Source organism: Ictidomys tridecemlineatus, chromosome 5 (assembly GCF_052094955.1).
Source record: "Ictidomys tridecemlineatus isolate mIctTri1 chromosome 5, mIctTri1.hap1, whole genome shotgun sequence".
Taxonomy (NCBI): domain Eukaryota; kingdom Metazoa; phylum Chordata; class Mammalia; order Rodentia; family Sciuridae; genus Ictidomys; species Ictidomys tridecemlineatus.
In genome coordinates, this window is record NC_135481.1 from 114,490,260 (window position 1) to 114,514,751 (window position 24,492).

The following is a 24,492-nucleotide window of genomic DNA, read 5'->3' on the forward strand; positions in this document are numbered from 1 at the left end:
CTTTGACCTGTTCCCAATCTCTCTCTGAGTGAGAATAAAGGCATTGAAGGTCCCTTTGATGTTGGATAAGAGGAAACAGCAGAGCATCCCAGACAGGAACAGAGCACTAAAAAATGGGGCTCAGGTACTGGAGAAGGAATTTCCTCCTTTGGGCTGTCCTTGAAACCATCCATCCATCCATTCATTTATCCATTTCTAAGTTTTCATGGCCACCTTCTTTATGCCTGGCTCTGTGGGGAGCGCTGGGAACCCAGTGCTAAGCAACTCCTCTGGGGTTGCCCCACAAGCAGGATTCCCTTGGGGAAGTACAACCGCTCCCCGTCCTTCTATCTGGAATCCACTGATGGAATTGTCTGTAATCCAACACTGGCTTGCATGTCTGGCAGTCTGATGACCTAGATAATTAGGCCCCCCAAACAGATATTTAATAAAAGGAAAAAAACAGAACACACAATTCCTCAACTGAACTCTGTTTTGTTTTAAGAGACGAGGTTTTGCTCTATCACCCAGGTTGGCTCAGACTCCTGCCTCAGCCCCCTGAGCAGCTGGGACTACAGGCATGTGCCACCAGGCTGGCTTTTCAGCTGCTGTCTTAAGTGGTAGGAATCGTGGTGACAATCCAGGGTGCAGAAATCTGGGGGTCTTTGGATTTTAGACTTGGCCCTTGGAGGAGGTGAAAGGGCAGGGAGAAGCAGGCAGGGGAGCTGGGGGTCTTGGAGGACAGAAGCCCCTCTGGAATGAGTTGGAGGCCCAATGCTCAGCATAGGCAGGCCAGTGGGGACAGCAGGTGCTAGTGTGGCATGTGCACTTCAAGTTGGTGTGTGCCATCGCGTGGCTCCATCTCTAATCCTGGGGACAGAATGTGCCAGCAGCTCCATCATCCACCCTGGAGGATGACAGCAGAAGTCAGCAAGGGTTTCTTTGGCTCACTTACCTCTGGGGGACTTGGGTAGAAAACAGAAGTTTCTGTCACCTCTTGAGTGACTGATCCTTTCCATCCTTCCCAGTGGTTTCTAAACAGACTCCCCAGGTTCACATTCTCTTGAACTCTGATTTTCCTTTCCTGTAAGTGGGATTTTGGTTTGGGGACACTTGGGTAAGATGACTTTCTGCCAAAGCCTGGCCTCTTGGCTCCCCAGGCCCGTTCCAGTTTCCCAGGCAGCCCCTGCCTCACTCTGGTTCCCTGCTGGGTCCAAAAAGAGAACAAAAAGGCCTTAGATCCTTGCTTGCAAGAGCCTTTGGGAAAGAGCCTGTTTTCTCAGCAGAGCAGGTCAGCAAGTAGCCGCCCTTGGCCACTCACCAGGGCCACCCCCTGCCTTCCCAGAAGCACCCACTCTGCAGCTGAGCTCTGGCCCCTTCCCATCAGGTCCAGAGGCTCCTGGCTGGGGCTGCCCTTGCTCTACAGCTCCCTCCAGCCCAGCTGGAGAAGGGCCCAGAAAGAAACTCCTCAACCCAGTTCCACCCCCCACAGCCTCCCCAACTTCCACCCGTCAGAAGAGGCTGCACCCTTCTCTCCCGCACGCTGCCTGTGACAGGGACCCCAGATGGCACTCACCAGCTGCCCGCCTTCCTGGTTTCCATCATCACTGCCACAGCCCCATGGCCCTAGGGTCCAGTCTGGAGCTGGTGGGGTGTGGGGGTCACCTGCCTTGGGGACGGGGCTCAGCAGACAGCCTCCAGCTCTCGGCTTCTCAGAGGCTGCCCTTCCCAGGACAGGTGGCATCTAGGGACTGAACAAGATTTCCAGGGTCACATTCTGAACTGGGGGAGCCAGCAGAGAGGACCCAGCTCAGCCCCCAGCACGGGGCCTGCCTTTCCGTGGTCTTGATCTTAGCATCGTGTTCTTCCCGTGGGGCCACCTCCCTCCCATTCCAGCACCCAGCTCCGCGGGTTCCAACCTCCTGCAGCTTGACAGCTCCGCCACTCGTCCAAACACAGTTACACGAAACCCCAGTGAAACAAGAGTAGAGATGCCACTGACTAAAGGGGAGTGGGGTGACGCGGAAGGCAGTGCCCCTTCCCCACCCCACAGCCTTTGCACCTTCTCCAGCTGGCCTCTGGAGAAGCCCGGGCCAGAGCCACAGTGGGAAACACAGCTGGACCGTGAGCCCTGCGCTGCTCCTGGCCGTGACCACTGGAACCTGCACATCTCAGACCTGGGCCTCCACCTCCTTGGGCCTCAGCCCCAACCCTGGCTTCACAAATGTCTCTGCTCCTGACCCGTGGTGACTAGCGACAGCCCAGTAGCAACAGTCGTGCCTGCCGCTCCTCCACGTCCCCTAGCACTTGTCACCTAGCCCTTGTCTACTGTCTGTCTCCCCTGCACACCAGTGTCACCTCTGCAAGGGCGGACCCAGCTGTCATTCCAGGACCGGGAGCTGCCCCCGGCAGGAGTAGATGCTCAATCAATATATGTTGAAAGGATGGTTTCACATGCAGATTTTAACAGATTTATTTGGAAATATTTTTCACTTTATACCTTGTGTTATGGTTCAGATGTGAGGTGTCCCCGAAAGCTCATGTGGGAGACACGGCAAGAAGGTTCAGATGGGAAATGAGTGAGTTGTGACAGCCGTAACCAATAAGAGAATCAATCCCCTGATAGAGATTAACTGAGTGGCTGAGTGGCAACTGAAGGCAGTGGGTGTGGCTGGAGGAAACTGGGGTGTGGTGTGGGTATATATTTGTATCAGTGGAGTCTCCCTCTGCTTCCTGATCACCATGTGAGCTGCTTCCCTCCGCCACACTCTTCTGCCATGATGTTCAGCCCCACCTCGAGCCCTGAGGAACGGAGCTGGCCTTCTATGGAATAAGACCTCGGAAACTGTGAGCCCTCAAATAAACTTTTCCTCCTTTAAAATTGTTCTGGTCAGAGCCAGGTGTGGTGGCGCAGACCTGTAATCCCAGCAGCTTGGAGGCTGAGGCACGAGGATCCCAAGTTCACAACCAGCCTCAGTGACAGAGAGGTGCTAAGCAACTCAGTGAGACCCTGTGTCTAAATAAAATACAAAATAGGGCTGGGATGGGGCTCAGTGGTTGAGGGCTCCTGAATTCAATCCCTGGTATGGCCCCCCCTCAAAAAAAAATTTGTTCTGGTCAGATCCGTTAGTCACAGCAGCGACGTAGCTGACTGAAACACCGCGCAAACCTTTAAAGTGCACAATTTCATGGATCTTTCTTTCTTTTTTCTTTTTTATTTTAGTGTATTGGTGACTGTTGGGGAAACACAGACCCTTATCATGAGACTCCTTCTCTAATGATATCAAGTGTCTTCCTCTTCTGTGGCTGTAGCCACAGACCAGGGCTGTGCAGTTTAGAAGCAAATAGAAGTTCATTGGCTCTCAGTCCTGGGAGCTGGGAAGTGCAAGAACACGGTGCCCCATCTGGGGAGGGGCTCGTGCTGCTGTGACGTGACACGGCATGTGACACAGAGGGAGTGGGAGGGTGTGACGCGTGACAGACAAGCCCACCCTGTGATGACCACCCACTCCCTCCCGTGGACAGCCTGTTACCTTCATGGCAGGTTAGTCCACGTGTTTGTGCACGGAAAGGACAAAGTCGCCAGTTTAAGTGACCAGACAGATGCGGACACGCAGCTTTTGTAAACAGAACGTCTCTGCTTTTATTTTACAAGAACATTACACTAAGAAGTGGAGTCATGTGTGTATGTTGACACCTTAAGAAGTGACATGAAATGTTGTCATTGAACAAAACACTGCAAATTCATCAAACATAAAAAAAAATTAAGCAGGTGTCGGTGACACCCTTGTTTTCATTAGCTAGAAACCCTTCATCTGGAGACTCCCCACTTCCCATCCGCTGGCTCTTTATCATCAGCATGGCAGCTGCCACACAGTAGTGTCCCCAACTGTATGCAGTTGGTTCAGGGTGAGTTCTAGACCAGAGTGAGTTCTAGTTCAAAATAAACTATTTAAGAAAGAGTCTCATGTATGAGAATTTGTAATGAATCAAATATAAGGAAACCCTAACTTCCCTGGTTGTGTCCCCTAGAGGGCCGGATCCAGGACCCCTGCAGGTGCCAACCCATGGATGCTGGTGCTCCTTATGCAAAACGGCGTATGATCGCACAGAACCCCACACATTCTTCTGTACCCTCTAAATCATTCCAGGTGACTGACAGAATGATATGTGAATATCACAGTTGTTTTGCTGTATTATTTTTATTTGTGTTTTTAAGAGTTTTGTTTTCACTAATCACTTGAGATAATCACTTTTGAGCCCCCCCCCAAAAAAAATAGGAATTTGGAAAATGTATTTCTGGCCTTGTTGTAGATTGAATGGGGGGAGGTACACTGACTACTATAAATAAATAAATAAATACATAAATAAATTTTTTCAAGTATTTTTGATCCATTGTTGGCTGAGCCGCTGATGTGGAGACTGTGGATATGGAGAACTTCCCCAGGAGCCAGGGGCAGATGAGGTACATGCAGTTACCTCGCTCCCTTCTCACCCCCTCCAGGACTTGACCAGGTTGTGGGTCATTCTGCCCATTTTAGAGAGCAGGGCACTGAGGCTCAGAGGTTAAGTGACTTGCCCAAGGTCATGAGCTGATTAAACAAAAAGCCTGGGCCCCCTCAGGCCCCTTGGACTCCACCCCCAGCCTCTCCTGCCCTTTGGGGGTGTCACAGAGAGCAGCTTTCCTGCACACCAGGGTCTTACAGAGCTTGCAGCCTTGGCCACACTGGGGGGGTGAATTCTCTCCCATGTTGGTGTGAACCATCGTGTTAGGTGCTGACTTTTGAACCACGGGCCCTGCTCCTCACCTTGGATCAGCCTCTGGAACCAAGGGGGCTGGCCTTGCAGAGGGGACCCAGGAGAGCAAAGCCTTTTGGAAAAAGCCTGTGGAAACCCCTCCCCATCTGGCACAGCTGAGTTCCCCAGGGACACAGCACAACTCACAGGCACCGGGCAACTCTACCCAGAAAACTAAAGAGACAGTAGAAGGGCAGCTGGAGGGGAGGCCATACCCTCATATTATATTGACACTGTTTGGCTGAACTGAAATGCTAGGTGGGGACTCGTTCCATTTATCTGCTCATGATACAACCTCCTATCCCAGTTCTTGACCTTCGTTCCAGAGACCACAGAACTGACCAGTGTCAATAAAAGAGACAGATTCAAAGTGTCCAAGATGCTCCTGAAAGTGCTTTGGAGATGATAAAATTCCAGCAGCCCTTTGATAATGTCATCTGATGCAGTTTTCTCAATAACCCCAAGAGGTGGCTATTTACTCATCTTACAGATAGGGATCATGACTCACCTTGGAGCACAAATCAGAGATTACATGGCTATAAGGAATGAATGTTCATGTCAGCTACTAATCCAGATGCCCCGACTCCAGACCAACCTCTGCACCGCTGTTTGGTACAAAGGCTCTGCAAATGCCCGTTCAAATACATAGAGTTATGAAGGATGAAGACAGCTGATCAAAGATGAAGTGGTCTGCACGTATTCATTTGTTCTCCAAACATGAATATAGCAATGTGTTTTTTGGCTTTCTCTGTGTTTAACTCTAGAACAGCAAAGATGAGTTAGATATCTCTAAGCTCTGGATGATCCCCCAGGCTCCTAAGAGATTGGAAAAGACACCTGCCAACAATAAGACAAGAGACTGGTTGGTTTTGTTGATAATCTAGAATTGATGTCAGTCAGCTATATTTGAAAACAAATCAGCAATTGGTGAATTTTTATATTTTTAACAAACGAGTCAGGGTGGATGAGGGTATGCTGCAATAACAAATGAACCCAGCATTTCAGGGGCCTTCAATAACAATGGTTGTTTTGTTACAGGGCTTCTTTCAAATTAAAAGCCCCTAATTATTTTTTTCCCCTCTCCGTTTCTTGGTCACCTGTATTTTCTCCATCCCAGCTTCCACATTGTGAGAATGGAAACAGAAGCTGTCCCCGCTGGTCCAGGCAGGTGTCAAGGAAGAGGAATTGTAATGTACCCCTAGGCTAGCACAGCCTAGCTGAATCAATATATGTGTATGTCTTAACCCTTGTTCCTATAAACTGTAACCTTTCTGTAGAAGGGGAGAAGACAGCTTATCTGTCTTCCCATTTTAGGCCAAACTGTGACTAAACTAATTTTCCTTTTAATGTCATTTCCTCTTATTTCAGATGAGGGTGGGTGACCAAGTCCAGTTATCTGGGATCCCAGCAGCCTCTGGCCTGGGCCAGGGTAAGAGGTTCTTGATGAGGCCACAGGTCGGTCATGGACAGGCTGCTGGCCTGCATCTTCACTCTGGATCCAATGCTTTCCTAAGTCAGCAGTATCAGCTCAGTGGTGAGAAAATTGTCACAGACTATGGGTGGCACATGACGTGTGTCACTCTGTGTGCATTTCATTGTCCAGTGTCAGAGCCTGATCTTGTTCAAGGCGGGTGAGCGAGCATCAGTTTCTCCAGGTTCCAAAGCACTGAAATTCTTTGCTTGGGAAAAAAAATGAAATAGATCAGAAAATTCTTGTGGATGCATGTTTTTAAGTTTACAGTTACAAGAATTTTTACCCACAGCAGGTTTATGTGGCTTTCAGCAACACTCCGTAACCATGTTTCCAAATACCTGTTTTCAGAAAATGAGGTTGTTTTTCCTCCTTTGAGAAATGCTACTTTTTCCCCTCATAATGAAAAGCTACCTTTCACATTAAAAAGAGATTCTTTATTGGAAATAAATCCACATGGAAATGAGATCCACTCATTTTCATTGTAAAAAAAAAAAAATTGAGGTCAACACTTTTGGGGGAAAAAAAAAAAAAACTTGTACCAAAGAAGTGTGGGATTCAAACTTTCCTGGACTTGGTGCAAGATAAGCAGAAATTTTCCATGTGGTATCAGACTTTCCACATAATCCCTCATTTGTGAGGATTCAAGTTAAGGCATTCTTTTTAAAAAATCACCATATTAATAATATCTTTTCAAATAACCCCTTCTATTATCATAAAGAATTTTAAAAAGACCTCTTTTTTACAAAGTCACACACACCAATGATGTCACGCACCTTGCTCGCAGACGCCATATGAAGGAGCCTCACGGGTCCTGCTACTTCCATAAACCCACCCACTCCTCTGGACATTTCAGTCTCAACAAAAGTGCATCTGCGCCTTCCTTTTTTTCCCCCATAAAGACTTTTTTTTTTTAAGAGAGAGAGAGAGAGAGAGAGAGAGAGAGAGAGTTTTAATATTTATTTTTTAGTTTTCAGCAGACACAACATCTTTGTTGGTATGTGGTGCTGAGGATGGAACCCGGGCCGCACGCATGCCAGGTGAGCGCGCTACCGCTTGAGCTACATCCCCAGCCCCCCATAAAGACTGTTTTGACGTGCGAAATAATGTAGTGTTGAAAAATACACATCCCCCAGTACATCTTTCTTTTAGAGTTTCCCCCCAAATAATAGTTATTTAGGCCTCATGCTGAAACAGAATCCGAGAATCTAGCAAATGTCATAACGTGAGGTGTCTGGGACTCGGGACTCTGTGACCCAGAAAGCCACCCACGGGCAAGCTTCTCATGCAGTCTCTGGGTCGATTCTTAAGCAGCCGTTCTCTGAGTTGTGTTGAGCTGTTCTTGCCAAAAAAAAAAAAAAAAAAATAGGTGCAGATTGGTTGTTGGCTGTGTCATTTTCCACCATTTTACCCATTTTACCCATTTTTACCGAGACCAACAGGACGTGGACTTTGCATTCACTATTAAGGATATTCCCCAAGAAGCCTCCTGGGAATGTGGTCACCTCCCAGACATTAAATGGCTGCTGACTGTCCTGGTTCTAGGTGAAATTTAAAGGAACGACATTTGCTGAGTAGGAGGGAATCTTAAAATTGTTGTCCAGTCTCAAGCATCAGGAAACCTGACCAAGCAATAGCTTGAACAAATCTGAGGCTTGCCTCTTCTCCTGTAACAGAAAGGTGACGTCATTTCAGCAGTTCAAACATCCGGGGACCAGCCTTCACTATTGTCTTTCCCTTTGTCTCCAGATCACCATATAGATGCCACCTGCCCAGTTATCACATCCTCATTCCAGAAAAGAAGAAAGAAGCTAGAAAGAGGAGGCCAGGGGAGGAGAGGTAGTATTTCTTACATTAGAAAAAGAAAGTTTCCCCCAAATCCTTGGAAGGCATCCTCTAAAGTCTCTTCAGCCAGATTTCTGTTACCTGACCACCCTATTAATAAGGGAGGTAGCCCACGTAGCTGTTTCCTGGGCACGCAGCCTTGGCACAGTAGACGGGAATTCTGTTAGCGGGAAGAAAGGAGAAGCAGCCAGCAAGCAGGGTCCCCAAGGCAACGCCCGGGGATTGTAAGCAAGATTCTCAAGGGGCGTTCAGTCCCCTTGGGCACTTTGCCTGGCTTCTGGTCCTGATCCCGATGATGGGCAGATGAGGAGCCAGGGGAGCCCGGGCCTGGGGCAGGACGGGCCTGGGGGAGCCCACGCCAGCCTCCGTGAAGGTTGAGGACGTCCCACCACCTGTCGGCTCCTCTGCAGGAGCCCGTTAAATGGGTGGTTCCAGTGGAGAGGGTCAGTTTGGTGACCCCTGGAAAGATGCTCTGTGCGAAGCGCACCTCACAGGGCACCGGACGTGCTGAGAACCCACAGCCAGAGGCTGGACTGCGGCTGAACTGCCCTCAACCCACCCGGGTGCCCGCCTTGCCAACAACGCTCCTTGGATTCACACACAGTGTGGCCCCGAGTGAGGGGGACAGCAGCAAGCCGTTTATTAATTTCTTTTCCTTTTCCTTAGAATAGTGAAAGTGCTAATCCCCCCCCCCATGAGCCATCTGGCCTGCTCCTGTGAAGTTGATGGCCAGTGGGGCCAGACAGTCAGCGAGCAGATAAACGGGCACGAGACGGCAGGGAGAGATGGAAGCTTCTAGGGGATTAACCAGGACCATCTGATGAAGAAGGACTCTGGGCAGAGAGTGAATGAAGCTCATTCCCCAGGTGCCACGGAACGCCTCCTGGAGGTCACACTTGCATAGAACCTGAGTGACAAGAAGGCCATGGCCTGGAGCAGTGATCCTAGAAGGAGAAATGGGATGTGCAAAGGCCCTGCGGGATGGCCAAGCCTGGCACTGAGTCTCCAGAACCCCCACATGTGCAATAGAGGCACATGTGGAGGACCTGGGCAGATGCAGCCAATGCCCCAGTCACACACATCACAAGGCAGACACCACCTTCTTAGGCAGGCTCTAAGACACAGGCTGAAAGAGCCTGCTTCCTCCTCATCTGCATTTCCTAGCCATGTTCTCATTGTCCATGCCTGAAGGACCTCTAATGGGACACTTTGGTTCAGTGTTAGAAATGGGCGGAGATGGTGGACCTCCACCTGCCTGCCCTCTTCCAGACTCCGTTGGTTCCCAATGCACCTTATGGGTATAACATTCGCTGAGCACCTACTGAGCCAGGCAGTCCATGATTTAATGGGCTCTAGCATCAGTGCTAAGGGGTGGGCATCCCCACTTCTGAAGAAGAAATCAGAGGTTCAAAGAGGTGAGTGTCTTGCACTGTCACTGGCTATTTAGAAACGGAGCTGGGACACACCTCCTCTCCTGAGACCTCCAAGGACTGCATCCTCCCTAAAGACCCTGGCTAGCTTCAGAGGTGCCTGTCCAAGTGCCTCCTCCAAGGGGACGGTCCCCTCTCTGATTCTGCTTCCTTGGTGGTCCCCCCTCTCTAGGCAGGGACTCTGGCTGCCTTAAGCCATCTTCCGTCACTCCCTTTGCCATCCTTGTCCCCAACTTCCCACCTCCCTGTCACCTCTTGGCCAACGATGACTCCTGGGTGTGATTCCTAGGGAGAGAGCGGAGGGAGTGGACTCTCACCCCCAGCTGTGCTCAGCACCCTCCCCCTGCACCCTCAGACCTGCTGGGCCTCAGTCTCCCCACAGCATTGGAGTCAGCCACTGCTCTTTACTTTGGGGTGAGAAGCCCGTTACAGAGCAAATGAGGGCTAAGCGGGAGGCAGAGGCTCAGACCAGACGAGTGGGTAATGACAGCGACTCTGGTTTGCAATGCTCTTAGCCCACCACCTTTATCTGGTGGAAATGTAACAGAGACAAGGGAGGAGAACAGAGAGGGCTGAGGTTTACCAGCCCCAACCTCCCAAGGACAAGAGAACAAAACAACACCCCAGCCCTGTGCACTCAGCTGCCGCCCTGTCCTGACTGAGCCCTGGCAGGTGGTCAGCTCTCTGAAGTTCCCAGGCTTCCCTTATCTCAGGAGAATGCGCCTAATCCTCAAGGCTGTTCCCTGAAATCCATCCTGGTGAGCAACTGGTGTTCTCTGCCTCCTTAAAACGCAACATAATGTAACCAAAAAGTCACGCCATGAAACCCCTCCACTAGCTACTGTTTTTCTGAGCCACATTTCATTGTTTTCTGTCACTCTAAATGTATCCCTTTTCTCTTTCCACACTTTTATTGGTGCATTGTAGTTGTACATGGGGATGGGGTTTGTTGTCACATATTCGGACACTCACACAATATAATTTGGCCAATATTGCTCCCAGCACCCCGCCTCCCTCCCCTCTCCCACCCCGGTCCCTTTCTTCCACTGACTCCCTTTCTTGGTGTTTATCTGTTTTACAGCAAAGGCATTTATAAGAAAGCTCCTCTTTTACGATATTTTCTTCCCAGCCTTTCTAGCATCCATTCTAGGATCAGCAAACAGGCTGAATCTCCCATCCTGCGATTCCATACCCAGAGCAGACATCACGGCTGGATCCTAGGGCTCTCGCTTACTGAGCGCACACAGCACCCCAGGCAGCCGTGTAAACAGCTGGTGGAGGTGGTGCTGAACTGTGCGATTACAGATGTGCCCGGCTGAGATTCAGCCCAGCCCAGCCTCCCCCTGAGCACTCCTGCTGGATGTGGGAGAGGCAGACAAAGAAAGCAGACCCTTTGGACAAGGCAGGAGCCTACTGAGCCCCCATAGACCTCTGGGCCCCTGGGGAGGGATGCCCAGGCCTGTCCCAGTCAGTGGAAGCCACAGCGGAACTCAGTGCCCATGGGAGGGTCACCTTCAGTGGGGTTAAGGTCACGGCCAGTAGGAGAGGACACAGAGGTCTGTGGCCACTCATGTGCCCTTGGAGACCCTGTGATGTACCAGTGAGAAGAGTCCCCGCGAATGGCAAAACCACAGCTTCAGCAGGCACCAAGGTTCACAGCCTTTCAACCAAAGTGCACCACCAGCCCCATGTCGAAGAGGGCACCCCCGGGCCATGATTCAGGCAGACCCCGAAGACCTGTGAATCTCTTGGAGGTTCCTCTTCCTGTGAATTTGCAGAACAAGCTGGTAGGAAAGGGAGGTAAAGGCCCTGTCCCTGGCAGGCAGCATAGCCCAGGGCCAGCTGGTGGCCGGCCTGGCTGCCCCGAGGTCCTGAGCATGTGGGAGGAGAGCAGACGGCCCCTCGGAGGTCTGGCGTTCCTCTGAACTGTCCTGTCAACCTCAAGGGCAAACAGGGGCGCTCTTCAAGACAGTAGGCCTGTTCAGGGACCGCCACCTCAACAGCACTACGTGTGCATTCAGGGAGGGTGAGGCCGGGGGAGATCCTAAAGGCAGCAGGAGGAGAGTCACACAGACATCGGGAAACAATTATCTTTGGTTACGAGAATCACTGGCAAGGGCGGCGTCAGCCCAAGGTCGCCCAGCAGACGTCCTTGTGCAAGTATCTTCGTGTGCGGTTGCGGTGGCCTTTGAGCAAGGCCGTGGTTCTGTCCATCTTTGGTGGTACCTCCTGCTGTCAGGCGTGAGGTCCCCTCTTTCAGCTCCTCCTGGCTTCATTTAATGTTTTTGCTGGGATTTGACAAAAGTGACTCCATGTTGATTCTGGCCATTTTTACAACCCAGAGCTCCCCCCCAGTTACCAGACGGCGAGTGCCATCACTGGGCGAGAAGGGTCTCCAACTGCAAGAAGGAGCGTTGTCACGGTGGCTCCAGGGGCAGGGTGGAAGCTTCTCTGTCCCCAGGGGCCTCACCCCTGTGTGACTGTGGATGGTGGAGGAATACACTTTGTCCCGTGCTTCTGGGCACACTAATTAATTAAATTAGCCGAGTCTTGCTCCCTGTGCCTGCTCCTCCGCAAAGAACGGGGAGCTCCCAGGTTCCAGGTGCCTGCTGAGAGCCCCAGATCTAAGGTCTGCCAACAGAGAGGCACCGTCAGGTTCTGAAAACGGCTTCCTGGAGAAAGGTGGCCTTCCATGGCCCTCTGTCCCCAGGGAGACGTCCACCCCTCCTCTAAGAACACTGTGTGACGCTGTGCTGTCCCGCAGAACACATGGGCCTGGAAGGCCAGCAGTGCCCACGGCCTGTCTGCTGTCACAGCCTGCACCTCCAGGCTGGAAACTGCAGCGGGTGCCAGTGACTGGGTCAGTGTCACCTTTGCATCAGGGTGCCCTAGGGAAGCTCCTGGAACATGCTATGGTGCAGGTCACACTGCATCAGGCCCTCATTCCATGCCCCATCAAGAGGACTGATGGACACTCTCAGGGGCCCACTCACCAGCTGCTCTCCTTGTGGGGAAGGTGTTAGCACTTTGGATTCGTCTCTATGAGGTCCTAAGTCCCTGCATCCCCTCTCCCTGTGTGTGTGTGTGTGTGTGTGTGTGTGTGTGTGTGTTCACACATAACTCTGTGCGTATCTATCTATGTGCAGTATAAATCACCCACGTCTAGAGAGAGACTGAGTGACTACAGAGGCTTACGTGTACAGAGACCTCCATGCAGCCAGGCACACACGTGTGTGAACACAGGTAGAGGCGGGAGTTGAGACGGAGGGTCTGAGTGCCCCGCTCTAACACAGTTGCTCCTCAGCGTGCGAGGGGGATGGGTTCCAGACAGATCCCGTGGGTACCCCAATCTGTGGTGCTCGTGTTGCTTATGTAGAATGTAAGGCACCCAGTTTCCCAAAGCTCGAAATAATTCCTAGTTACTTATCATACCTAATACAGTGTAAATGCTACAGAAACGCTCATGTTATGTTGTATTAGATCATATTGCTATTGTATATTGTTCTGGTAATAATAATTGTCCACACATGCTCAGTAGAGACACATTTTTAACAAACATTTTCTGTGGTTGGTTGAAGTCCTAGATGAGGAACCTGTAGGGAGGTGGCCCACAGGGATCTAAAGAAAAGACATCCCTAGAAACCACGGTGTTGGGCTTCGTGGGCCAGTCTGCCACCCTGGGGACTTCCTGGTGTCCTGAGGGTGCTCTCTGCTCCCCTAGGGGAGCAGCTGCCCTGGAATCCAATCCCCAAACCATGTTGTCCCCAAGACCTGTCCACTGGCGGCCCCTCCAGGTGGAGTCCGAGGCCTCTGGGTGATCCTGACGGGGTCAGAATGAATGGATCGGGGATTCTGACAGGTGAGTCATGGGTGGGAAGGAGCCGCCATGTCTTATTTAACCTTGATCTCCCTGGGCCCTCAGAACCTGGGATTATGATCCCCAGTCAACAGAGGGGAAACTCAGCTCAGAGAAGCTAAGGCTTTCCCAAGGCCACTGACAGGAGGCAACGGAAGGAGGCTCTCCGGTCCACCCTGACAGCACATGAGGGCTGGGGAAGGGTCCTCCAGGGAGGGCCATCAGCCAGGGATCTGGTGTGGGTTGATGGCTGTCCTCCCCAAAGCGTGTCCACATCCTCACTCTGGGACCTGTGCCTGTGGGCTTATTTGGAAAAAACCTTTTGACGTAATTAAGGACTCGAGACAAGATCATCAGAGAGACGTACAGGAGAGGGCCACGTGGACAGGACGGCTGGTACCGCAGTGGGTATCTGGTCTCAACACTTCACGTGGCGGCCCTGGGAATCTAACACAGGGTCAAAGCCCAATTCCAGGACCTTGTTCTGAGGAAGAAGTCGGGTGGTCATGCTGTGGACGTCCCCCGGCACTGTCTCCCGAGGCTGAAAAGGTGTTCACGAGTGAATGGGGTGCCCAGCGGTACAGGACCGTCCAAGCACAGCACGGCTGTTCCCAAAGAGGGGATCTCAGGATGTCCGGAAGCGTCTGTTAAGTGGGGGTGCTCATAGTCCAATGGGGTGGGTCAGCAGGGTGGGATGCTGCCAGCACGACAGCGAACCGTATGAAAAAGCAGGCACTCCGCCGTGTTTGACCCACAACATCCAGAGGGATCTGAAGCCCTGGGAAGGCCCGTCTCCCACTGTGTGTGTGTGTGTGTGTGTGTGTGTGTGTGTGGGCGGGGTGGTCAGGGATGATGGGGGGGGGGACAGTGTCCTAATTAGCAGAAGCAGGAGGCAGCTTCCCAGGCAGGGGAAGGACAGCAGTGAGGCCAAGCAAGCCAAGCCACTGTTCTAGGTGCCAGCCCTGCGTCCCCAGCTGCCCCAGACCCTGACCTCGCCTGGATGCCCTGGGCAGGACACACAGCAATCTGGAGGCTCCCCCTGTAGTGACATCCACCCGGCTAGGCCTGGGACACAGCTGCTTTCCTTCTCACTAGCCCTGATGGAGGGACGCTGCCCTGGGTGACGCACACCCAGCCAGGGACTCTGCCTCAAGGGAGGAGCTGTCCCTGGTCCCCTGCTCTGTCCTTCCCGAGAGTGTCCACCCCAGAAGCAGGAGGGTGAGTGTGCAGCCAGCAGGACCACACTCATCCACAGAGAGAAGCTCCTTCCATTTCCCACGTGAACAGTGAGAAGGACCCTTTTGACTTTGATCGTGACACCTTGAAGCTCGTAGCCACGCCCTCTGTACCCCCGCTGTACACACGGCCTTCCAGCGGCCACTTTCCGGCTTGGTGACGTGGCTGTGGCTTCACAGTGAGGCCTGAAGTCAGGAGGAGAAACTCCCCAACTTTGTTCTTCCTTTTAATATTGCTTTGATCAGCATTCTGGTTTAGTTTACATTTTTTCCTGATCGCTTGAGTCTGATGTTTAAAGGTAAAACTTTGAAACTTAAATGAGGGGAGGTCCCAAAGCTGTTGCGGATTCTTTATGGCCCCACAGCGGTTGGGTCCTCCCAAGAAGGCAGAGCTGGGAAAGATCGTGAAGGTCTTTTAGCCAAATCTATACAAAAAAAATCACTGCCTGAATGACACCGAACCATATGAAAAAAAAAAAAAAACCTTATTTGAAATTAAGGGCTCATATTTAGAAATTGGGATATTTTGTATTTTAAATAATTTTAATTTCTGACTTCCTCGGGACAATCAGGAGACCCCTGGAGTTGTTAGACCAGGCACAGGGGTTCATCCTCACCTCCCATATCCACCGTCTACCACCCAGCGAGCACGGCCCCTGGTGCTGTGGATGCACTTGGTCCTGGGGAGGTGACAGTCTGGTGGCTGGCCTCATAGTCCTGTTAACAACCTGCTCCTAAGATGGTCCCATTGCAACTTCTCCAACCAATTCCATTCACAGAAAGGGACACTGAGGTCCAGCGAGGGAGAGTAAGTTGCTGATGGCCACTCGATGACCCGTGGCAGACACGAAAGGGGAGCCCCGGCCTCCTGACCGCCATTCCTAGGTCAGTGGTCTGAGCAAGGCTCCCGGCCTTGGTGGCTGAGGAGCATTAGCCCTTCCTGTCCCCAACCATGATCCTCTTTAGCACCCTGCCCTCCCCGTGGACCCCACCTCTCTCAGGGTTGCCAGGACCCCCTTGTCCCCACCAAGGTGGGGGGCTGTCTAGGTTGGGCTGCGATCAGCCAGGCTGTGAGGGGGGTTCCCGCCTGCCTCCTGCTGAGAGGGACGCACATGGTGAGCAGCTGCTGTCCCCTGATGAATCACAACCCGTGGAGTCCAACTTCGCCATCTAGTGACCCTCCTTAAGTCGGTGGCTGTTTTGGAAATCTGATCCAATGACGCTCTCAGCGGGAGCAGCCACCGCCATCTTCTCCATCTCATGGTGGCACAGTCGTTTCAACTCTGCACGATGGTCGCTCAGTATCCCTCGGCATCGCACCTGTTGGAGGTCACCAGCCTCCCTGCCTCTCCTCCCCTGGACGGTCTCCTCTCTGTGGTTCCCCTCTTCCTGCAGAGTGAGGAAGAGGGACCAGCGCTTTCTTTGCCAGGTTTCCATGGCAACAGGAGCTGTGGCTTCCAGTGAGGCTGTGGCTGCCTCTGCTCATCTCCCTGGCGTCCCTCAAGGGCTTCGGCCCTGACTTCCTGAGTGGCCTGGACAACTGGCATCTCCCCGGCCTGCAGCGTTTGGCCACACTGGTGTGTAGAGCTTGTCTCTCATGGAGGCCTTGGTTCAAATGCCACCTGCTCTGATTGGACTTCCCTGACGGGCTGTCCCCGTCACTCTTTATCGCCTTTCCTCCTGGCTCTCACCATGAGCAGAAACCCTGTTATTTGTTTACCGCCATCATCCTGCCGAGAAAGTCCCTTGAGGTCAGAGACTGCCCTGCTCAGTGCTCAGCTTCCAGAGACTAGCCTGGGGGCATCCAGACTCCCAGGGAGGGAAATAGCCCCCACCTTTGGTGGGCAGAGCAGCAAACCTTAGTTCATCCACCACAGAGACCAGGTTCCAGTGGAAGGAGCCAGGGCACGTGGGGGGGACCTCGGCTGGTGCCACTAATTGGAGGATTACAACTACTCACAGGAAGTCTAAACCTGATGATGGGCCAAGAGGTCAAAGATGGTTTTGCTGAGCAAATAAATGCTAAGCAGGGCCACCTCAGCCCAACTTGGTTTCATTATTTGTAAACTGTGCTGGACACTATGCTCGTCACACTCCTTGTGGTCACAAACAGAGTTGACACACTTTGAATTGCTTAAATAAATGAGCAAGAAGAATTTATAGAATGGCTACTGGGGAGACTCACAGAACTTGAAACAGCTGGATCCCAGGGAAGACAGCGGGGAACCAGCTGTGGGAGTCTGTGGACCACCTCTCCAGGCTTGGCCACAACCGTGGCTCAGCACATAAGGCTGCTGCTCATCCCGCCTCCCAATTCCACTTCCCAGGAGAGGGACTCATTTTCCTCCTGTTTGGCTGAATCACCAGCTCTAGCCTGGGATGAAGGGCCAGGCCTGGTCAGCACTCAGGGACTGACCACTGTATCAGGCGCAGATCCTGGAAAAGGAGATGGTTGAATTGAGACAAGAAGAGACTCCTCTCAAAGTTGGGTTTGAATGTCAAGATGGGTGACGCCACGCAAGCACCCAGAGGGTTTGATAAAGCCTCACACCCACATAGGGGGGTTTCCGGGGTGAGCAGGCCTGGCTGCTGGGGCTGTTCAAAAGTGGATCAAGAGAGCCAGGAAAGGTGACCAGGTGGGGGTTTATGGTGGTTTTGGGTGACGTGGGGGTGAGGACTCCCAAGCATGGTTTGAACCAGTCACAGCACCAAAGGAAGGGGTCCTGGGCCTTCTCTAGGCAGACCCAGGTTGAGGACACAGGGACCAGGGAGGGATGAGGCAAAGACCTGTCCGCGGTCAGAATCAAAACACAGAATCAGTCTGTGTGGCAAGAGCCTGCTGTGACACTTAGTGTCTCTGCACAGCTTATAAGACCATTCCTCCCCTGTTCCCCCGGCCCACTCTGCTCCAGATGCTCACTGGCGGGAGGCTCTGGACTGAGGGCAGAGGCGGCAGGAGGCAGATGTTCTGCTGCACTGAGGCTGCAGTGGCTCTGAACCCACGGAGCCCCCAGGAGCGCCTGGGAGGGAGGGAGGCAGGGTGGGTATGCAGAGCTGGCAGGACGTGGCTGCTTGGGAGCAGAGATCCCCAGCCTGCCCTGCACTGCGGTTCAGGGAATTCCACCCTCTCAAATAACCTGCCTGGATCAGACAGAATACGCCCATGGCCAAGGTGTCACCTGCTCTGCATGGACAGAATCGATGTCCTTCAAGCAAACCACACTAAGACCAACCTAAGGCCACCTCCTCCAGGAAGCTGCTCCTGTCCTCCCTTTCCACCCCTGCTCCATGGCTGCTGGCCTTCCCTGGGGTGACCTCAGTTGCCACCTCTGCTCCCTGGGGTCCAGGGCTTCCACTTGGTCTCACACCTGCCCGGCATTGCGTCTGGGTTCCAAGGCCAGGCAGTGGCCTTCTTCATTCTTCTTGACCCAGGCAAGATGGAGCCGCTGGAGAGGCACTGACTCTAGAGGTGCCAACAAGGTGGAGCCACTGCTGCAGAAGAGGTAACCAGCGTGTGATTGGGGCTGAATCCACAGAGCCACCACAAAGGTACCTCATCCTAAGAGCCAAGGCCAGAGGAAGGGGCAATGGGCACATCGTGAAAGATCCCCTGCCCATGCTCCAGGACTCCCTCTGGGTCGTCTAGCTATTGAACACTCCTGCTGTAGGATTTCACCCTCATTGGTGAAGGGAACCACACCAGGAGTTAGGCCACCTGGGTTCCAGACAAAGCTCTTCTGTTACACAAGCCTTGGGTCAAGTGGCTTTGCCTCTCTGAGGGGTGGCCCGTGCACAGTGGGCATAGATACCTCCATGCAGATAGGGCCAAGCGGGCCTAAGTCCACCTACTCACCCAAGGTCACAGCAAGACAGCTTCCCTTCACCCTGGGACCCCAGGTGGAAAAGGTTCCAACAACATGTAGAAAAGGCCCAGCTGAGGCCAAGGGCAGGTGGAAGAGTCACCCAGTGCAGTGGTGGAGGGAACCCACCCATGGAACTCAGCTGCCCCAGAGCATGAGCCACCCACAGGACCCCCACAGAGGCCCAGGCCTCCTGTTCCAGGGAGACACCTACACCCATCTCCTGTGCACCCAAGAATGCAGCCTCTGCAGAAGATGAGATTCCATGCAGCGGTTCCTGGAGGGCAGCCCCGGGGGGCGAGGAGCCCCCCACAGCCTCTATGGCACCCTCATTTGAGGGTCAGCAGGAGCCACAGGTGTTTGTGGGAGCAGACTTGCAGAAGAGGCATTCCCCAATGGCTTTGCAATTCTAACGGTGAACCCAACGCCCATCAGGCATTTCTGCAGGAAGCTGGAGCTGCGCATCCCCGGATTCTCCATCTGGGGCTCCCGTGACCTGGGTCAGATTCTGCCCAAGCCGGGCTTCAGGCACCTGTTCCCCCAGTCAGCTAACCTCTCTTGCATCTCTGAACAGCAGAAACTGTGGGTGTCCAAAGTCAGTCAACCCTGGAGACCTCTGTGGGGACCTCTGTCCCTTGGAAGCAAACAGGTGGTGGGTGCGCTCCCTACCACTAGGTGGCATCCAAGAGCCTGGGTCTGTTTGGTCATTCATGAGCCTCCAGATCCAAAAAACAGCCCGCCATGTGCTGGCCATGCGGTGGCTCCGTCCATCCCTTGAGAGATGTCCCGGGTCAGGTCTGGGAGATGGCATCTGCATACATCACGGTGATAGAGAGCTGTGAATGCAGTGATGGAGATGGCAGGACAAGCCCAGGCTGGGCTGGTGTGCGTGGGAGAGATGTTTTAGAGGAAGCAGACCTTGACTTCCACTGAGGGGTGCAGACACGCACCAGAGGGTACAGTCTGAGCGATGACTCTGGGGGCCCCTGGTCCCAGCATTACTTGTCCTCAGCTGCACAAAGGACATACTACTGCTGACCTCATAGGATGGCTGTGAGGGTTACATGAGACTCCCCCAAATACGTACCCACAGGGACACTGGGGGCTCCGTTCACAACAGCTGTCATTACTGTGCATCCTGGGGTTCCTCCAGCCAGCTGCCAGCCAATGTGTGGAGTCCCAGCAGGTGGCTTTGGGGGCCTGGCACAGCAGTGCTGATCACCTGCAGCTCCGGCCTCCCACCCTAGCCCTGCCCAGCCACCCTGCAGTCCTGTCTGGGAGATGACACCTGTGGTTTCTCTCTCAGAGCTTCCCAAGGCCACCCTGGGACTGAGTGAAGTCCACCGGGAGGCTGCAGCCACCATGGCACCTCTGTCAACACCACGGGCTTTGCTTCCTGTCGGCCAGGAGCAGCCCGAGGGTCCTCTGTCTCAATCAGCCCTTCCTCGGCTGGCCTATTTCACCAGCACCCAGAGTGACCCCTTTCTGGACAAGATGGTCAACCCCCGAGAACAATACTCCCCACCCCAGGAGAGGCCTGCCTGTTCCCCGCAGGCTGATGTGGCCGGGAGCACTGGGGGTGAGCAGCTGTGTTCAGAGCTGGGGATGAGCAAGGAAGGGGCCTGGAGCGCAGGGCCGAGGCATGGGCAAGGGAAGGTGGCCGGTAGTGGGGAGCCCTCCCAGGGCACTCGAGTAAACCAAGTGCTGGCCATGAGCCCCGGTACAGAGCCTTGAAATAGGGGACTGTCAACAAACATGCCCTTCTCCTGTCCCTCCTGCCCTGCACCCTAGGGCCCTGCTCCTTTAGGTGGGCGTGGGGAGCACCCGGTGGCAGGGGGTCATCCAGGCTTGGGGGAAGGGGAAGCCAGCTGCCCCGTGGGGTTGGTGCCTTGTTCCAGAGCAGGGCTGGGAGGCCATGGAGGCTGGATGGAGGCCTGGAGAGGTGGGATCAGACTCCCCTGCCTGTGGCCATGGGGTGTGCCCGGAGACTCCCAGGACAGAGGGCTGTGTATGCGACAGAGCCAGGAGTCTGGAGCCGGCAGCCTGGTTCACACCTGGGCTCCACAGAGATGGGCCCTGGGACCTCCAGCACATCCTCTCTCTTGGGCCTCAGTTTCCCCTGGGTACCGAAGCCTGCCCCCGGTGACACAGCTCAGAGCTCTTCAGTGCGCCAGTGCCCGGGGTGAGTTCTCCCAGGAAGGTCCCCGCTACTGCAGAAGGAGGCACGGTAGCCGGAAGTGGTCTTGTTTACAGCCAACCTCAGTAATTTCTGGCAAAAGCATTCCCTGGGTAGCGTTCCTGGATTTACTTGGGCCAGTGGGTCAGAGGGAGCCTGGCCTCTCTGAATGTGGACATGGAGTTCCAGGGACAGTTAGAGCAGAGACCGACCAGCCAGCAGCCTCTCTCCTGTCTTTCCTGGGCCCAACTCACCTTCTGCTCTGAGGTCCAGAGGAAGAATGCCCACAGCGCTTTGCCATCAGCTGCTCAGCCTCTGAACACGAGCCAATGGGCCATTCTGCTCCCCCTTTGCACAGTCAACACCATGGGCTCAAATCCCAGCTCTGCTGCTACAGAGCTGTGTGATCTTGAGGAAGTTATCCAACCTCTCTGGGCCTCAATATCTCCTTCTACAAGATAGAGATGACGATGGTTCTCCCTGCCTCTGGGAACCACTGCAAAACTAAACACTTAGTATGCGTGTGACGTCCTGAGACGATGCTCTGGGAGCATCAGCTCCACAATTCTCACCACTATCCTGTGGCCCCGGTGCTGCCACCTCTGAGTGATGATCTCCTCCCATCAAGCCAGCTGCCCTTGGACCCCAATCCTTCTCATTTGGCATTTTTCCTACTCAAAAGATCCATGTAGGGTCCCAGCAGGGGTTTCCCCAAACTGGAGATGTTCTGAGGGCCCTTCTTCTGACGCTGGTCCCAGAAGTTCCTACTTGAGATTCCAGAAGGTTCTAGATCAGCACCCACTTCTCCAACTCTCTCCCTTTCTCCTGGTAGATCCTGTAGGGACACAGTCCCTCGTGTCCTGTGATACCAGCTGCAGAATGTCCTGCTGTCTTCCCAGGTTGCCTGCAGCTTCTGTCCTCCAGCTTCTGACCCCTTCATGTGGGTCCCCGTCTCCGTCTCCCAAGGTCCCACACAACTGTGCCCTCTCCTCCTTGTGTCAGCTGTCATCCTGCCACAAACACAGCTGGCCTGTCAATCATGCTGCCCACTAGATGAGGCCTCTCAGAGGCAGTCCCTGAGCTCGCTGCTGGACGTCGGAAGCGCTGGGCTGAGTGCAAGGTCACCGGCTCTTTGCTCTGCATCAGTACCCGTGACACCCCTTGGCCTGGGATTGATTGGGCAAATATTTGGCCCAGCTCCTCAGATCTCAAAAATGCCCTTTTAGAGAATTAAAAATAAGTAAATGAAGACTCCGTGCAGGAAAACCTGTTCCTCCGGAGCAGCGGGGCCCTCTTGTGTCTGTGGCTGCCTGTGGGGTGTCTGATCTGCGAGGCCCTCGCTGTGCACCGAGTCCTGGGAGTCCACAGTCAGCACGCAGAGGAGCAGACATGCCTGTGAGCACGTGGCCCTCCTCCAGCAGGAGAGCAGAGGCTCTGCACTGTGCAGAGGGAGGTCATCTGCCACGGTGAGTGGCAGTGGTGCCCTTGGTCAGGCACAAAAGCCCTGGATTCCAGCACAGGGTGCCGGCGTGCACGTGTCTTGTGAGCAGTGCACAGAGGCACGCAGCGTGGCTTCCTCCTGGGCCTCACGCTCGGTTCAGCCAGCAGTGAGGAGTGGGGCCGGCGAGCTCCAGACGGGAGGACAAATGTCTTTCCTGCTCTGACACTCTATCTCCGGCCACCAAGACGTGTGGGGCTCCTCCACCACCTCAGCCACTCCCCTGGGGCGTCTGCTGTTCAGCTCATTCACCTGACTGCCCACCAGGAGTCAGGGTCCCATCCATGGGGGTCTCAGTCCCTTAAGGCCAGTTCCAAGCAGGAGGCTGTCACCTAAGCTCTGGCCAGATGGCTACAAACTGGGGTCCTACAACCTCTTCGTCAGGTTCAGTGAATTAGCTGGGAGGGCTCACAGGGCTCGAGGACACACTTCCTTATGTCCCCAGAATACAATATTAATAAAGGACAGAGATGAAGAGCCGGATGAGACAGACAGAAGCACACAGGGCGAGGAATGGGGAAGAGGCTGGAGCCTCCATGCCTCCCTGGCTCTTCCCCTCCAGGCACCTCCACCTGCCTCGTTGTCCCAGGTTCCCAGTCCCTGTCCCTTCATGAGGGCTTCACGGAGGCTCCCTTGCATGGGCAGATCAAGAACATGGTTGGCCACTGGCAACCAACGCAACCTGCAGCCTCTCCCCTCCCAGAGGCCCAGGCTGGGGAAGAGGTGGCCCACTCTGCCAATCCTCCATGCCCAGCTGGGTTTCCCTGGTAACCAGACACCAGGCTTCTCCTTCTAGAGCCAGAAGCCTTCACACCCAGGAACCCCAAGGGATTTCAGAGCTCTGCCCCAGAGCTCCCGTCACTCAGGAAATGGCCAAGTCCTCGGGAGCTCTGAGTCAGGAGCCCCGGGATCCAAGGCAAACGTTAGAGCAGAGGATTCTCCAGCTCCTCGGTGACAGGTGTGTACAGACCTGAGGGGGACAGAGTGCAAACATGTATTTCTTACTGTGTCACAACGCCCAGGCTGCCACCTGGACAGCTAGAGGGACCTCTCCAGGGCAGGAGTGAGCCTGGTGTTTTCGGTCAGAGGAGCTCCATGGCTGGCCACTTGGGCCCTTGTCTGAGATGGGCAGGTGCAGAATTGACAGTCCAGGCTCTGCACACCTGCCATGCACGAGGTCAGCCGAGTGCTCAGGGGACATCGGGGGCCGTGGAGCCCAGAGCCCAGAGCCTTGCGCCTGGCCAACCCACGGCCATTTCTTCTCTCACACTCTGGAGGCCCCAAGTCTGGGCTCCAGGGTTGCCATGAGGAGGACACGGGCCATGACTCTCCCTAGCTCCCAGGGTCGCACTGCCAGCCTCTGCCCGAGCTTCTCTGTCCCCACTCTCACCTTATTTTAACTTATCTCCCTCGGTTCAAATTTTCCTATTTAAAATTAACAGAGGCATATGGGGTCAGGGGCCCACCCTGCTCCACCGTGACCCCATCTTAACTAACCCTATCCCCCAAGGACCCCCTTTCCAAGTAAGGCCACCTTCTGAGGTCCTGGGAGCTGGGACTTCCACAGAAGAGGGGACCCATTCAGCACAGGACACTGGGTGTGCACTTGGTTCTTCTCTGAGCCTCACCCTCAGCTGTGAAGGAAGGCAGCTGCTCCCTCCTGCCCACTGAGTCCACCTGCTGGCCTCGGGGGACCCTGACTCCCCTCTTCCTGCCTAAAGATCCTGCTGCATCCGACCCTGACCGTGGCCTCCTGCCTCCTTCCTTGGAGTCAGCCGCTCCTTCCCCTGCATCTCTGTCCATTGGTGAGCCCTCCTTCCTCTACACAGGGCCTTTGCCAGGGCCCACAGTTCCCTCCCTGGTCCCCTCTCTGGTCCTCGTCATCTCTCCCTTCACCCTTGTCCCCACCCCCACTCCTGCCTCCCGCGCCTCCTCCTCACCCACTCACCTGCTGCCCACCCACCCCTCCACCAGCAGGTACACAGCCCATGTTCACCAGGCCCAAAGCTGGACTCATGAGCCCCCAAGGTGCCTGCCCTCCACTCACAGCGCCCACGCTCCCTCCTCCCCAGGCCTCCTCCTTACATCTGCCAGTATCTGCAGGTCCAGGCCAGGCTCTCCCACCTAGAGGAGCCCAGCACCTCAAGCAAATGTCAGCTAAAGAGGTCTGTCTGCCACCTCTGCCTCCTTCTCTGGTGTGTGGGTAAAGTCCAACCTGCCTCCGGCCAATGGGACTCCCAGGCCTCTGCTCCTGAGATGGCCCCGCTTCTCTGGGATCCTCCCACCCCCTCCTCCCAGCTGGCTCTGGGCTGCACCTCTGGTGCTGCTGCCAGCCTGAAGTCCAG

General features: G+C 54.2%; 2 long non-coding RNA genes across 2 annotated transcripts; both read right to left on the bottom strand.

The window, feature by feature from the left end:
* Positions 1-458: 458 nt before the first annotated feature.
* LOC120886667 (uncharacterized) lies at positions 459-1,263 on the bottom strand. Its single transcript, XR_005729745.2, has 2 exons — positions 974-1,263; positions 459-886 (listed from the first exon to the last, which is right to left on the bottom strand). It is a non-coding gene; the product is annotated as an uncharacterized LOC120886667 (long non-coding RNA).
* Positions 1,264-5,643: 4,380 nt separating this feature from the next.
* LOC144377937 (uncharacterized) lies at positions 5,644-24,091 on the bottom strand. The gene is made up of 2 exons (XR_013439252.1): positions 20,904-24,091; positions 5,644-6,455 (listed from the first exon to the last, which is right to left on the bottom strand). It is a non-coding gene; the product is annotated as an uncharacterized LOC144377937 (long non-coding RNA).
* Positions 24,092-24,492: the final 401 nt, after the last annotated feature.